The 13209-nt window shown below is 52.6% G+C and overlaps 2 protein-coding genes across 2 annotated transcripts in view; one reads left to right on the forward strand and one right to left on the reverse strand.

Moving 5' to 3' along the window:
• LOC121820872 (arylacetamide deacetylase-like 4) overlaps positions 1-13209 on the reverse strand; it is a 113689-nt gene that overhangs the window by 83902 nt on the left and 16578 nt on the right.
• Positions 1-13209, forward strand: part of Dhrs3 (dehydrogenase/reductase 3) — a 35051-nt gene that overhangs the window by 13234 nt on the left and 8608 nt on the right. The window lies entirely within an intron of this gene.

Raw genomic sequence — 13209 nt, forward strand, 5'->3', positions numbered from 1 at the left:
CACATAAAGCTAGGAGAGAACTGGTTCCACAAAGCTGTCCTCTGACTTACACACATCCTGTGGCACTCATGTCCCCCACCCCCCCACACACACTATACACACATGCACACAATAATAATAATTTCTTTGAGAAATTAAGATGGAAGGCTCAGTGGTTAAGATTGCTTGCTGCTCTTGCAGAGGACCCATGTTCAGTCCCTAGCACCCACACAGTGGCTCACAACTGTCTGTAATGCCAGTTCCAGGGGATCTGATGCCCTCTTCCAGATTCTTCTGGCACCAGACATGCACATGCTACCTACACGCACGCACGCACGCACGCACGCACGCACGCACGCCCGTGCAGGCAAATATTCATATACATAAAATAAAAAATAATCTAAAAAAATGATTTTATGTGTATGTGTGCTCTTGTTCTCTGAGCCATCTCTCCAGCCTGCATCTTAGATCTTGAATGGCAGATCTGTGTTTCCTGCTACCCAGGATGGGCAGAAGGCTCGTGGCTCAGCAACAGCGTTGAGTGTTGTTGATGTGTGTCTACTGTGAGAGCTAGGCTGGCTTCCTGGGTGTGACCAGCCAATCGCACTCAGTCCTCCACCTGGTTTCCCTCTCTAGGGTCGCCATGATTAAATTCTTCGTAGCTGTCTGCCCAAAGTCCTTCTCATTTTGTGGCTGGTCCTAGGGGCAATCAGCAGCTTTATCGTTGCTGACAAGAATGGCAACACAATGCCAGTCATCACTCACATGCTCACCAGGCACCCCATTACCCAGAATGCCTGAATGATTTGCAGGGGGCAGGGGAGGGGGCGGCACATCCTAACTATTGTCATTCCACAAAGTGACCAGATGTTATAAAGATAATGAAGCTAGACAGTGGAAGGGGAGGAGGGTAAAGACCAAGTCAGTCAAAAGAGAAGACTGCCTCTCGCCACATCCCAGGGGTCATTGGTATCTGGGGTCACGGGACTAAGGGACGGTTTGGTGGCCAAAGTGCTTCCTATGCAAGCATAAGGACCTTGAGTTCAGACACCCATGGAAAAGCCCTCCATGCTGTGGGCACCTGGAACCCCAGTACTGGAGAGAGGAGACAGGTGGATCCCAGGATCCTGATGGCCAGCCAGCCTAGCCAGAACTGTGACATCCATGTTCAGTGACAAGACTTGGTCTCCAAAGATAAGGTGGAGAGCCACAGAACACACCAGTGTCAACCTCTGGCCTGCCTCCCACTCCCCACCCCCAGGGATCTGGGGTCACTTCAAGGCTCTCTGCAGGATAGGTGTGAGTTCTGAGACCCAGAGAACTGCTTACCTCTAAGGGACCAAAGCCCCAGCTTCTCCTTGTAAACTAGAAGCCAAGTTTGAGGACCATCAGGGACAGCAAATCCCCTGGGCTCTCTGTGGCTCCAGGCTGTCCCCAGGCGGACCCAGCATCTCTGGCTGCTCGGCAGCCTTCCTGTTCCAGAAAGCATTTTCTTGCACTTTTGACCTTCCCCAGTATAAGAAAGCCAGCTGGAAATGGTGGAGCCTAGGGACCCCAAGTGACTCATCCACATAGCAAATCCACTCCTGAGTAGATTCCTGGGGGCCCTGACCAAACAAAGGGCAGTAAGGCCAAGGAGCTGCAGCCAGGGAGACCTCTGCACTAAGCAGACTGGCTGAGGACAGCAGGCACCATACCGTTTGGCATATCATTATACCTGGAGAATATTACACACGTCTGAGTGAACTTTTGTAAAGTCCAGAGCCCCTGCAGACACTGAGAGCCATAGTAGACACTCCCAACCCACTGGACGAAGACCAGAGCAGACCTAAGGACCTGCCCCCTGAGTCTGGAGGTCCCTTGAGGAAGGTGCAGGTCCAGGATTCCACTGCAGTCCCTACCCATGGGAGGCAGACTGCAGATGGTGGAAGCTGCCAGTCCTGGGGATGCTCCACAGGAGGCAAGCCCTCCAGCTGGGCGGGTGCCTGTGGCTGAGGTGGGTGGGTGGCGCATGGTTCACCCAGCGGCCAGCAGACTGGCTACGTGTTGCAATGTCTGGTGGCTTTTGCAGCATCCTGTCAGTGTGTGCAGCTGGGCTGCCCTCGCTGAAGAGCGAGGACAAACATGTGGCTGGAGGAAGCCCGCGTGTCTCTAACAGGCCCTGTGGCCTGAGGCTGCTTGGTACCTTGCAGCCCATATGCAGCTGTGGATTTTGCTGCCAGTCAGCAGCACCCATGACATCAGTGCATTTGTTTACTGCCAATCTGGTCATGGAGGAAGAGCCTGGGGTCTGAGCGGTCACAGGGCTGTACCCCTTTTCTATCTCTAACCTCTTGCCCTCTGAGCCTAGCACTCCCCCACCTCACCTCTGTCTGCACTTTGGACTCCAACCCCAGGCCTCTACTAACCCATTGCATCCCTGTCCCCTCCTCTCCCCATCCAGCCTGGGGCCCTAATCCCTCCCCCACCAACCAGTCTACCCACTGCAGTCCAGCCCCCCTGCATCTGCCCCTCCTTCACCAATACCCCCACCACCTCACCCTACCTCTACTGGCAGAAAGGCTTCCTGGAGCCTCCTGCCAGAGCAGTGGCCTGCATGCTGTGCCTGGCCACTGCCTCAGTCATGTGAGCCTGCTGGCCAGCCTTGCTCCATCTACATGGAGCACACAGAGCCAGGCACCAGGGACAGGGGCCACTGTTATTTGAAACTGTGTTTACAACCTAGATGGCTAGCTGGCCTGGCACTCCCCCTCCCTCTGCTTCACCAGTGCTGTGCTTTCAGAAACTGAAGGAGCCTGGGGACTCACTTGGTCCAGCTCTTTGTCATCCCGGATCCCCAGACTTAGCAAAGCCCACTTTCCCTGGTGCAGGAGGCCTGGGGCTCTGGATGGCAGCTTTCTTTTTGTACCTTCTCCTTGGACAGCCTGCAGCCAATCCCGCAAGCCTCCTAGATTCCTCTTCTCCATCTCCCTTCCCAAGCACCCCATCACCCAAGTGTACCACACCTCCTGACTAGTCCCACCCTACCTGACTCCTAAATTCCCCTTCCAGGACTCAAAACTCATCCCAACATCCAGAACAGAGGCTGACATACCCCTGCTCATAGTATGACTACTGCCAGACCCCACGCTATCACACTCAAAATAGAATTCAGTGCCCACTGTGGCTGGCATCTGCCGTTCGTCTCCGACACACTGCGCATCACCACGCCATCACCACATCGAGCCCCTTCCCACCTGGGGCCTGTGCATACATTAGGTGCTCTGTTTGTCTCTTTCCTCTGGGCTCCCTCCTTCACATCCCTCAGATCTCTACTGAAATGTTACCTTATTCCAGCAGCCTGCCCCTTTCAGTACCACTTCGGTCTATCTCCATCCTGGGGAGTTTTGTGTTCCTCTTGGGACACTTTCAACCACCCCTGTTTTGCATGGTCATCTGGAGCTTTTGTTTCATTGTTGTAGGTGTGTGTGGTATGCTTGCATGTGTGTCGGTGTGTTCAAATGTGTGGGCATGTGCCTGTATGTACATATCTCCCTGGGTTGAAGTTGAATGTCTTCCTCGATCGCTCTCTACCTTACATATTGAAGCAGGGCCTCCCACTGAACCCTGGGTTTGCTGTTTGGACTAGTCTTGCTAGCCAACTTACTCCCGAGATTCGGCCTCCTGTGCTGGGATAACACAGGGGCCACCATGTGGCTCTGGGAATCCAAAATCTGGTCTTCCTTCTTACCTGGCAAGCACTTTAAGACACACTGGCCTTCTGTCCCTTAAAGTCCAGCCAGGGAAAGTGGGACAGAGGTCCTAGGACTTCAGCCAGGAACTGTAGCCTGGGTCTTCCCTGTGGTGGTAACTGATATTTATGGAAAGAAGCAAGAGCCCTTGTTCTTCTAGCTAGAGAGAACAGCTGACTCAGAACCAATATAAGAATCACACCAGGGATTGAGGACGGGGGTAGGGGAGACCCCAGTCAGGTCTCACTTGGTTTTGAGCAAAGCTGAACACTACCTCTTGGCAGGTAGCAGTTTCAGGGTCTCAAGAGAGATCCATTGTGTAGAGATAGGAGCATCTGTCTCGAAGAAAAGACAAGAGACAGGAAATACGGCAGGGATGGAGGGGTGGAGCAAGTGTCAGTCAATTGGTACTGACTCCCTGAAGGCCTCTTGGCTATACACTGGAGCAGTCATGAGGAGATAGGATGCCCTTGAAGGACAGAGCACAGAAAAGCCACACTGAGGTAGGCAGAAGGGTTCTGCATGATTGCTCAAGCAGAAGCTAATATGTCCTGAGAAAGTTGGCAAATAGCAAGTATGGCCATTGATGAATTTTACTGAATGAGCTGTGGAATCCAGTGACAAAGCCCTGCTTAGGTTCTAGAAGGATCTCTGGCTGTTGTGTTACATCTTACCTGAAGCAGGGGCAAAGCCGGGAGAGGATCAGTTGGGGCCATGGCCACAGTCTGCTTGAGGGGAAGCTTGGCCCAGAGTAGCTGGATTCAGAGCATGGATGACAAGAACATTGATGGATTGGGTGCAGAGTTAGAGAAAAGAACCTATATGGAACCATGAAGCATCTCTGGGGAGGATAGAGGAGGCACCTACAAACAGCAGTGTGGTGAAGTGGTCTGGTGACTGAGCCCACAGGCTCCATGACTTTCTGGCCTCAATGCCACGCAGCGTCTCTGGGGCATATGTGTTGAATGGGGATAACAGGACCCACCTATGACAGCCATAGGAAGTGACCACAAGCTAAGTACTTTATAACTACAGATCTTAGCCTGGTGTGGTGGCACAAGCTGAGGCAGGTGGATTGTCAAGTTTAAGGCCAGCCTAAGCTAAAGAGTGAGACCTTGTCTCAAGGGAAAATAAGTAAAACAGGCAAAAAATACAGATCTATTCTGTCACAGTTCTGGGCCCCCCTTCCCCAACAGATTCCTCTGTTCATCCCTTTCATCTCTAATAAGGACTTAGGACCCACCCTAATCCATGATAGTCTCTCCTTGGGGGCTTTGGCTGGGTCGTATCTGCAAATAAGGCTGCAGTTGCCAGCATTGGCTGTCAGGACTTGGACGTGACTCCATGAGGTCACATATCCTCCCACTCATCCAGCTTCTGGGCTGTTGTGAGGATTTAATCTAAGGCCCCTAAGATAGGGACATGCACAAAACAAGAGCCCAAGCAGCAGTGGCTGTGGCCTCCCTCCCACTCACGTGAGGACACAGATGGCCCTGGCAGGTGCCATCCCTCCTCCTACCTGCTTTTCCTATGCTCCCACCAATAGGAGCACATGACCTGCTGGCCCCTTTGGTCCAGCCTGCAGGGCCTGGGCATTTTCACAGCAGGTGAGGTTTGTCACTCTTGCCCACACAGTGACCATCTGGCCAGCAGGAGTCACACAAATACAGGTCTGTGCTGCCTCTCCTTCCCCGGGAGGCCATCCAGACAGGCACGTGGGTGCTGTAATACCCGGACACGTTGCTTAGTGATAGCTGTGCCGTGAACAGGCACACAGGATCCCTTTGTTCCTCGAGGCAGTCAGTGGTCAAGGGCACAGGTTTGAGAATCAGGTGGCACATGGGTAAATTGTGTTCCTTTTCCTCTGTGCCTCAGTTCCCTCGTGTAGCAGTGTCTGTGGACCCTTCCCTAGAGTTGTCAGCGCCGCAGGACACGGGTTAGGGCTTCCGGTCTCCAGGTTAGTGGCACCCGGCCTGGAGGAAGTCACTGCCCAGCTCCAAGCTGCAGTCGGGGATTTGTAGGTTGGCCTTGCGATTCCTATAATGAACCTGAGGCCATTAGTATTGCCAAATAAATACTAATATTACCGTCACTAACACAGCAACAGAAACAGATGCCCCTTCTCATAAAAGGTCCTACCAACCAGGAGATGGCTCTGTCAGCAAAGTTCTGACTGTATTCCCGTAAGGATCTGAGTTCAGATCCCTGGCACCCATGTGAAAAGCTGGGCCCAGCACCACAAGTCTGTAATGCTCGTCCTAGGGAGATAAGAGACAATATGATTTCAGGGGTTTGCTGACCAGGTCGTCTTGCTGAATGGATGAGCCGCAGGTTCTGTGAGAGCCCTTTGTCTCAGGGTGGAGGCTGTCAAGAAGATACCATCACTCTCTGGCCTTCGTACATGCATGCACACTCACACACACAGGCTGAAAAACCAGAGCTGTCCATGGTGATGCTGAGAAGACCATCTGAGGCTCTGTATCTTGCCTTCCCTGGTCACAGTGTGCTGAATGCAGTAGCTGCTCTTCCCTCTCTGTCCCCTGTGAGTGTGGACTGGGGCATGTAGCCTTGGGGAGTGACTGGGGGGGGGGCAGCTCAGCTGGTACATGGGCATCACTTTGATTGTCATTTGGAAAGAAGGGGGGCCTCTTGTCTGTAAACAAGGTGACAAGACAGCGCTGGCAATAGATGAGAAATGGGGCAAGCACCCGGGGCTTGTCGCTAGGAAAAGGGCCTCCTAACAGAGCCAGTTGGGGGCTGGAGCTTCAAGCCTGTTCCTGTTGGAACCAGTCTTTGTAGAGACAACAGCTCTAGAAGCTGAATTAAAGTGACACCACTGTGGATGCCTGGGGCAGGCAGAGACACAGTCCTAGACGTGTCTCCCAAGTCTTCTCACTCTTGTTTTGTTTTGTTTTGTTTTGTTTTGTTTTGTTTCGTTTCGTTTCGTTTCGTTTCGTTTTGTTTTTTCGAGACAGGGTTTCTCTGTTGTTTTGGTGCCTGGATCTCGCTCTGTAGACCAGGCTGGCCTTGAACTCAAAGATCCGCCTAGCTCTTCCTTCCGAGTGCTGGGACTAAAGGCATGTGCCACCACCGCCCAGCCTTCTCCCTCTTTTCTTGTTTGTTTTTGCTTTTGTTTTTCTGAGACAGCGTCTCTGTGTAGCACCAGTTGTCCTGGAACTCACTCTGTAGACCAGGTTGGCCTCGAACTCACAGAGATCCGCCTGCCTCTACCTCCCAAGTGATGGGATTAAAGGTGTGTGCCACCACACCCCAGGCTGCCTTCTCCCTCTTAACATGCCCAGAGGCTCCTCCCTAGAATCCCCAGAGTCCAGCTTAAAAATCAAGCCTCCTAGGGAAATCTGCCCACCAAGCTCCTGCAGCTGACCCTAAAGATGGGCAGGCTGGACCCTGCCTGGCCTATGGCTGTAGCTGAAGGACATCTTTCAAGTCAGGGGAAAGATGAGACAGAAGCCACTGAAGTTCTGACCCAGGCAAGGCTGTGTCTAGGGGAAGCAAAACAGAGTGCCCCAGGTGGGGCCTTTGGGACACCATCATCCTCAACACCTCCAGTGTTGTAGGCCTGGCAAATCTCTGGAAACAGGGCTCTGTGGCGCCTGTGTTGTTGGTAATAATCCCAGCTGGTCCAAAATCAGCTTCCCTACTGCTCCTACTCCCCTTCCAAGCAGGCACTCAAACTTCAACTCATGGAGGTCCCTAGGGTCCCCAAGTTGACAATGACAGATCAGAGGAACTTAACCTAGACTGGCTCCAGGGCCAGGTTCCACTGTATTCAAGAGATGGGGTTTCCCTCTTAGGAAATACCTTAGGGTTGAGCTAGGGGATGTTGCTCAGTTGGTTGAGTGCTTGCCTAGCATGCATGAAGCCCTGAGTTTGATTCCCCAGCACTGCATAAAACCAGCATGCTCATGCATGCCTGTAATCCTAGCACAAGGGTAGTAGAAACAGGAGGATCACAAGTTCAAGGTCACCCTCAGCTCCATATTGGCTATGAGACCTGGATAGGCTACATGAAGCCCTGTCTGGGAAAAAAAAAAAAATAGGCAGCCAGATGTGGTGATACACACCTATAATCTCAGAATTTGGGAGGTAAAGACAGGAAGATCAGAAGTTCAAGGTTATCAGCCACCTAGACAGTTCAAGGACAACCTTAGCTATATGAGACCCCATCTAAAAAGAAAATGCACAGGAATATAAAAGGTGTATTTGAGACAGGCAGCCCATGAACTCATGATCCTTCCGCCTCAGCCTCCCATGGCTCATATTACAGATATGGGCCACCATACCTGACACCTTTAGTTCTGAGAGTGTGCTCTGTTCCCAGGCTACCTGGAAGGCTGATGTAGAAGAGTCACATGTTCAACGCCTGCCTGGGCTACAGAGCCAACTCAAGGCCAGCCTGGCCAACATTTGACCCTGTCTCAAAATAAAGTGTTTTTAAGAAGAGGTGGAACTTGGAGGATTGTAGCTCACTGGTAGAATGCTTACCTAGCATGTCTAGAGTTCAATCCCTGATACCACAAAAATAAATAGAAAGGACCGTGTCGATGTTTCAGATACCACAGGCACTCCCGCAGGTTTGCACCCGTCTCCTTCTCTTCAGGACCGCCCTAGCTCTGACGGTATGATAGACTGAAACTCCCATGCTCACCCTCACCCAGCCATTAGCTTGGGTCTTAATAAGCACCCTCCTATTCCATCTGCTGTGCTGGGAGTGACGGCAAGCCACACCCCTTCCAAACCTCCCTCACCCAGTCTGCTGCTCTGCCCACCATGCCTGGAGTCTCTGATGGACATTTTCCTTCTGTCTGCAAGGCCAACGTTACCAGTCTGACTCTAAGCCGCAGGGCCCACGGGCCCTGAACGCTCTAACTCCCTCACCAAAGACCTGCCCAAGCAGTTGGACCTGAGACTACCTGCTCACATCGCCGGTGGGATGCCCCACCCCCACACTCAGTCAGTCCCTAGCATATCTCCCCAGATAGGGAAGCAAGGCTGAGTGGGAAGGGATACCAGTGTCCTAAGATCAGCAGACTTTTCTAGCTGGACCAGTGCCATGTGACTGGGTCAGCTGAGCCTGGCCGGTACTGGATTCACAAGATGAATAAGAGTCCCTAAGGGACTCTGAGCCAAGGCAAAGGACTTCCAAATGGTCGACACGCTTCTCTGTCTGCCAGTGGAAACACAAAACAAGGGCTAGCCTTAGCAGGGAGGAGCAGGGGTTCTGAGTCATACAACTGTGAGGATAGGAGAGGCGTGACCCTGGGCAAGTCACTTTATCTGTCTGAGACTCATCTATTGTGGGGAGTAACATACCCACCCACAAGGTGTGAGGATGAAAGAGGGCATATCCGAGTCCTTGGCACAGGGCCTGGGCCGTGATAAGGGCTCTGTTAATATTAGCCATTGGCCAGTGTTGTAGAAAGGGTGGAAGGAACAGCCAGAGAGGCTTTGGAACTGAGGGGACATTCAGGCTCTGCTTTGTAGGATGACTAGCAGTTTGCAAAGAGCCTTACTGTTTTAAAGAAAAATAATGGAGAGAGAGAGACAACAAATAGACGTTTTATTGTGAGCGGAGGCCTGGGAGAGGTCTTGATGGGGCTGAGGCTAGGCAGAGGTTACCAATGCTGAGTTACGTGGGGAGGTTTGTGGTAGGCCTTTTGTTTTGCTTCTGTTCTTATTGTTACTTGTCTTGCTTTGAGACAAGGTCCTACTCTGTAGCCCAGGTTGGCCTTGAACTGGGCATCCTCCTGCCTCAGTCCCTGATACTGGGACTATAGATGTGTACCATTACACCTAGCTTCAGGGCAGTGGTTATTACGGTTGTCAGTTTTTACATGGGGGAGGGGGAAGGGGACACAGCACGTGTTAGGAAGTCAGAGGACAACGTCCAGTGGTCAGTTGTCTCCTTCCACCATGCGAGTCCCAGAGAGCGAACTCAGATCATCAGACTTGGTGACCAGCAAGGGCCATCTCTTTACCAGCTGAACCATCTCACCAGCCCCGGTTTCTAAGATCATAAATTACCTTGTTCGTTAGAGACTCTCCCTATAACCAGACATCCAGAAGCGCGCAGCAGGCAGGCCCGGGCCTTCCCTCTGGGGTCCCTCTGAAGCTACCTGCTTCCTTGACCTGTTGAGGTGTCAGAGGGGTTTTTCTGGGTTATCCCTTGCTGCTGCCTCTTTTGTTTGCACCCTGAATCCCGAACTTCTTTCCTGGCCATAACACACCAATTCTTTGAGTGACTATCGTACGTCGAGGGTGATGTGTGATTTGTCTGCCCTTCCTTCCCAGGGAAATCCCAGCAGAGTGAGCCTGCAGGACACTCAGTGGGCACCAGCTCTGGGCTGAGTCCCCTCAGGACCTCGGAAGGGGACAGACACAGTTTTATCTTGTTTTCAGTAGTACTGGGGGTTGAACTGAGGAGAGAGAGCAGCAGTTGTCCCTGGCTGCCTGTGCTTGGAGCCAGACAATACTGATGTTCAAACACCAGCTCTGTCGCTCAGTGTGTGTGGCCTCGGACAAGGTGCTTAGCCTCTCTGAGCCAGTTTTCTTCTCTGTGAATAGTCACAGTATGGCTACCTCCTGCATTCCCCCAGGCCCCAGGTTTCTTCCTTGTCCTCTTCCCCTTGGTTGAGACTGATGCTTCTTCAAGCCCTCAACCCTCCTTCCTGGGATGAGCTCCTGAGGTGGGAACTGTGTCTCTTTTGTTCTCTTAGGTCCCAGCACTGGGCTCAGCCCCTTCCCAGAGCAGATTCTCTAGCCCGGGCAGGCAGGTGGATGAAGTTCTGGTAGAGACACCAAGCTAGATGAGACCCAAGGAGAGATTTGGGGCAGGAATGGACACCAGCACTGGGTGGATTTGGAGTTGGGTCTTCAAAGCTTACCCTATGCTGCCATGCCTCAGGGCCGCACCTGCAGAGAGTAGATCCTGGGTTCAGATCCCGCCTCCATCTCCCACCAGGTGTAGCACTGGACATCTGACTTAATTACCTGAGCCTCAGTTCCCAAGTACAGAAAGTGGGGGGGCGTAAGTCTCTAAAGCAGAGGATGAGGAGGGCTTCAGCTACTGAGACCCATAGATGCCATTAAGGCAAATCAGGGCAGGCCTGGCTGACAGTTCTTACCTAGGTCCAAGGCCTCTCCCTCCTCCTCCTGCTCACCTGAGAGGGGCAGGGGACAGAAGCCCACTGTCTCACCTCACAGAAGATGGGAAGCCAAGAGGTGTGGAGACACCAATCCTGCCTTCATAAGCTTAGGTTAGCCGGACTGTGCCAGCTGGTCAACCAGGGAATTAAGAGGAAGCTGAACCAGTTTCCAGGGCTGTCTCTTCCCTGGGGTCCTATCTGCTCTCCCTCAAACCTCGCCTCTCCCTGCCACCGTCATCTCCACCTGGTCCTGGGCAGGACCCCTCAACACTGGTGGTTACTCGGGGGACTGTGGCAGAGCCACTTGGGCGACTTTTCTGCAGGTATCGCACCCTTCAGGGACACTCCCCGAGAGCCAGGCAGGTCTCCAGGAGGAGCCTCTCACTAGAGCAGCTTCACCCTGTGCCTTCAAGCCCTCCCCATACCACATTGGAGCCACCATCACCACAGAGATGCAGGCTGACTCATAAGGACAGATGGACATAGGGTGTCCTATCCAAAGACCTGTGTGCATCCATCCACCAGAGGATCTGGAGATACAAATGCATAGGATTGCGCACATTCACGGAAGCACACCTATGTTCAGATGCAAGACTCATGGAGCCTATTCACAGATGCTGGCTCATAGATACATGTTCACAGATACATACACACAGAGCATGCTCACAGGCACACAGACATCCGCAAGTGTGAATTCATAGATGCACATGCATTCAAGACACACAGATGCAGACTTATAGACACACAGGTACATTCTCAGACGGGTTTGGAGGTCCTAGCACTGACGGACACAGACACACAGACAGCAGACACAGAGATCTGCCCAGAGAGATGCGCCTACCCCTGCAGCGCACCTTTGCCCAGAACCACGGCTAGCTCCTTGTCTGCACACCGCCCCCCCCCCCCCCCCGCAGGCCTCCCCTCAGCTCGGCCTTCCTGGGTTGAGTGCTCTAGGAAACCCCAAGTCCCGCTGACTCCTAGTCCACAGAGACTCATATATGAAAGGTTCTGGGGCTGCAATTAGCTCGGCCGCAGAGGATGGGTAATCTTTCAATCTTGAGAGGTAGTTTAATGCCCACGCTGTCCCAATGGTGGCCCTTAATGTATTCATTCATCCAACAGACAACATGTGCTTTGGTAGGCACTGAGATAGTAAAATAAGTAGAACAGAATTGAGTCCTGGGGACTCCAGGTTTATAGAAACACTTAGCCTTGGTACCGGGGAGAGAAGTAGAGCCACTCTGCCAGTACACAAGGGGTGAGCTCAAGAGGACCAGGGTTCTGATTGTGGTCTTTGCCTACTCACAGGAGACAGTGCCCATGAGCCTTCGTCCCCCACTTCCTGACCAGTGCTGTCCCCCTCTCCAGGGCCATCTTCCAGCCCAGTTGACAGGCATGGTCTCCCTGGTTCTTGATTGCAAATAGCCTGGGCAGACCATGGCAAGCAAGCTTTAGACTCTGACTGTCTCTAGACTTCCAAGAACCGGCAAGAGCATGGGGCACCGGGGCCCCTTTGGATGCCCCTGTGCACACTTATTTGTGCTAAGAAAACCACAGGGGTTCAGAGTGGCATCAAGCCCCTCGCTGATGATTTTAAAGAGAAAAGAAACATAGATCTGTGGCTGGAGAGATGGCTCAGGGGTTAAGAGCACTTGCTGCTCTTGCAGAGGACCCGGGTTCAGTTCCTAGCACCCACATGGAGCCTCACAATCACCTGTAACCAGTTCCAGGGGATCACATGTTCATCTGGCCTTCATAGTCACTGGCTTACATGGGGTGCACCTACCTACATCAGGCACACACACACACACACACACACACACACACACACACACAAGATTTAAAAAAAAGAAAGAAAGAAAAGAAAATCTTTAAAAAGGAAAGAACCCCAGACCCTTGCTGGAGCCTCGCCTCTCTTGTGCTGATTTACCTGAATGCGGTGATTCTACCGCTGTACCGTAAAGCTGCACCTCAGGGCAGCTAGCTCTCCAAGCACCCAAACTGGGGCTCTTTGGGGTGGGGAGATGTATTGTCCCCCTTCAGGTCAAGGCTAAGGACTGGCCAGGCTTCAGTTCCCAGCATCCTGTGGTCCAGTCATACATCTGCCTAAGCACCCACTTACAGGTCCTGTCAAGGTCACTGGGTCACTCCTACACTTACTACCTGCTGGGTAAGGAAGCCCTTGCTTCTCAGCAGGAGTCTCACTGTCTCCACCCTGTCCCTCCTGCATCCTTCCTTCCCAGTGTGACCACCGTGAGCTGGATACCCTCCAAGGCCTTGTAGAAGGAGAGTGTGACCCCATCCTTCCTAGTGGCTGGTGGGAATAATCCCAG

This window comes from Peromyscus maniculatus, chromosome 2 (genome assembly GCF_049852395.1).
Source record: "Peromyscus maniculatus bairdii isolate BWxNUB_F1_BW_parent chromosome 2, HU_Pman_BW_mat_3.1, whole genome shotgun sequence".
Lineage (NCBI taxonomy): Eukaryota > Metazoa > Chordata > Mammalia > Rodentia > Cricetidae > Peromyscus > Peromyscus maniculatus.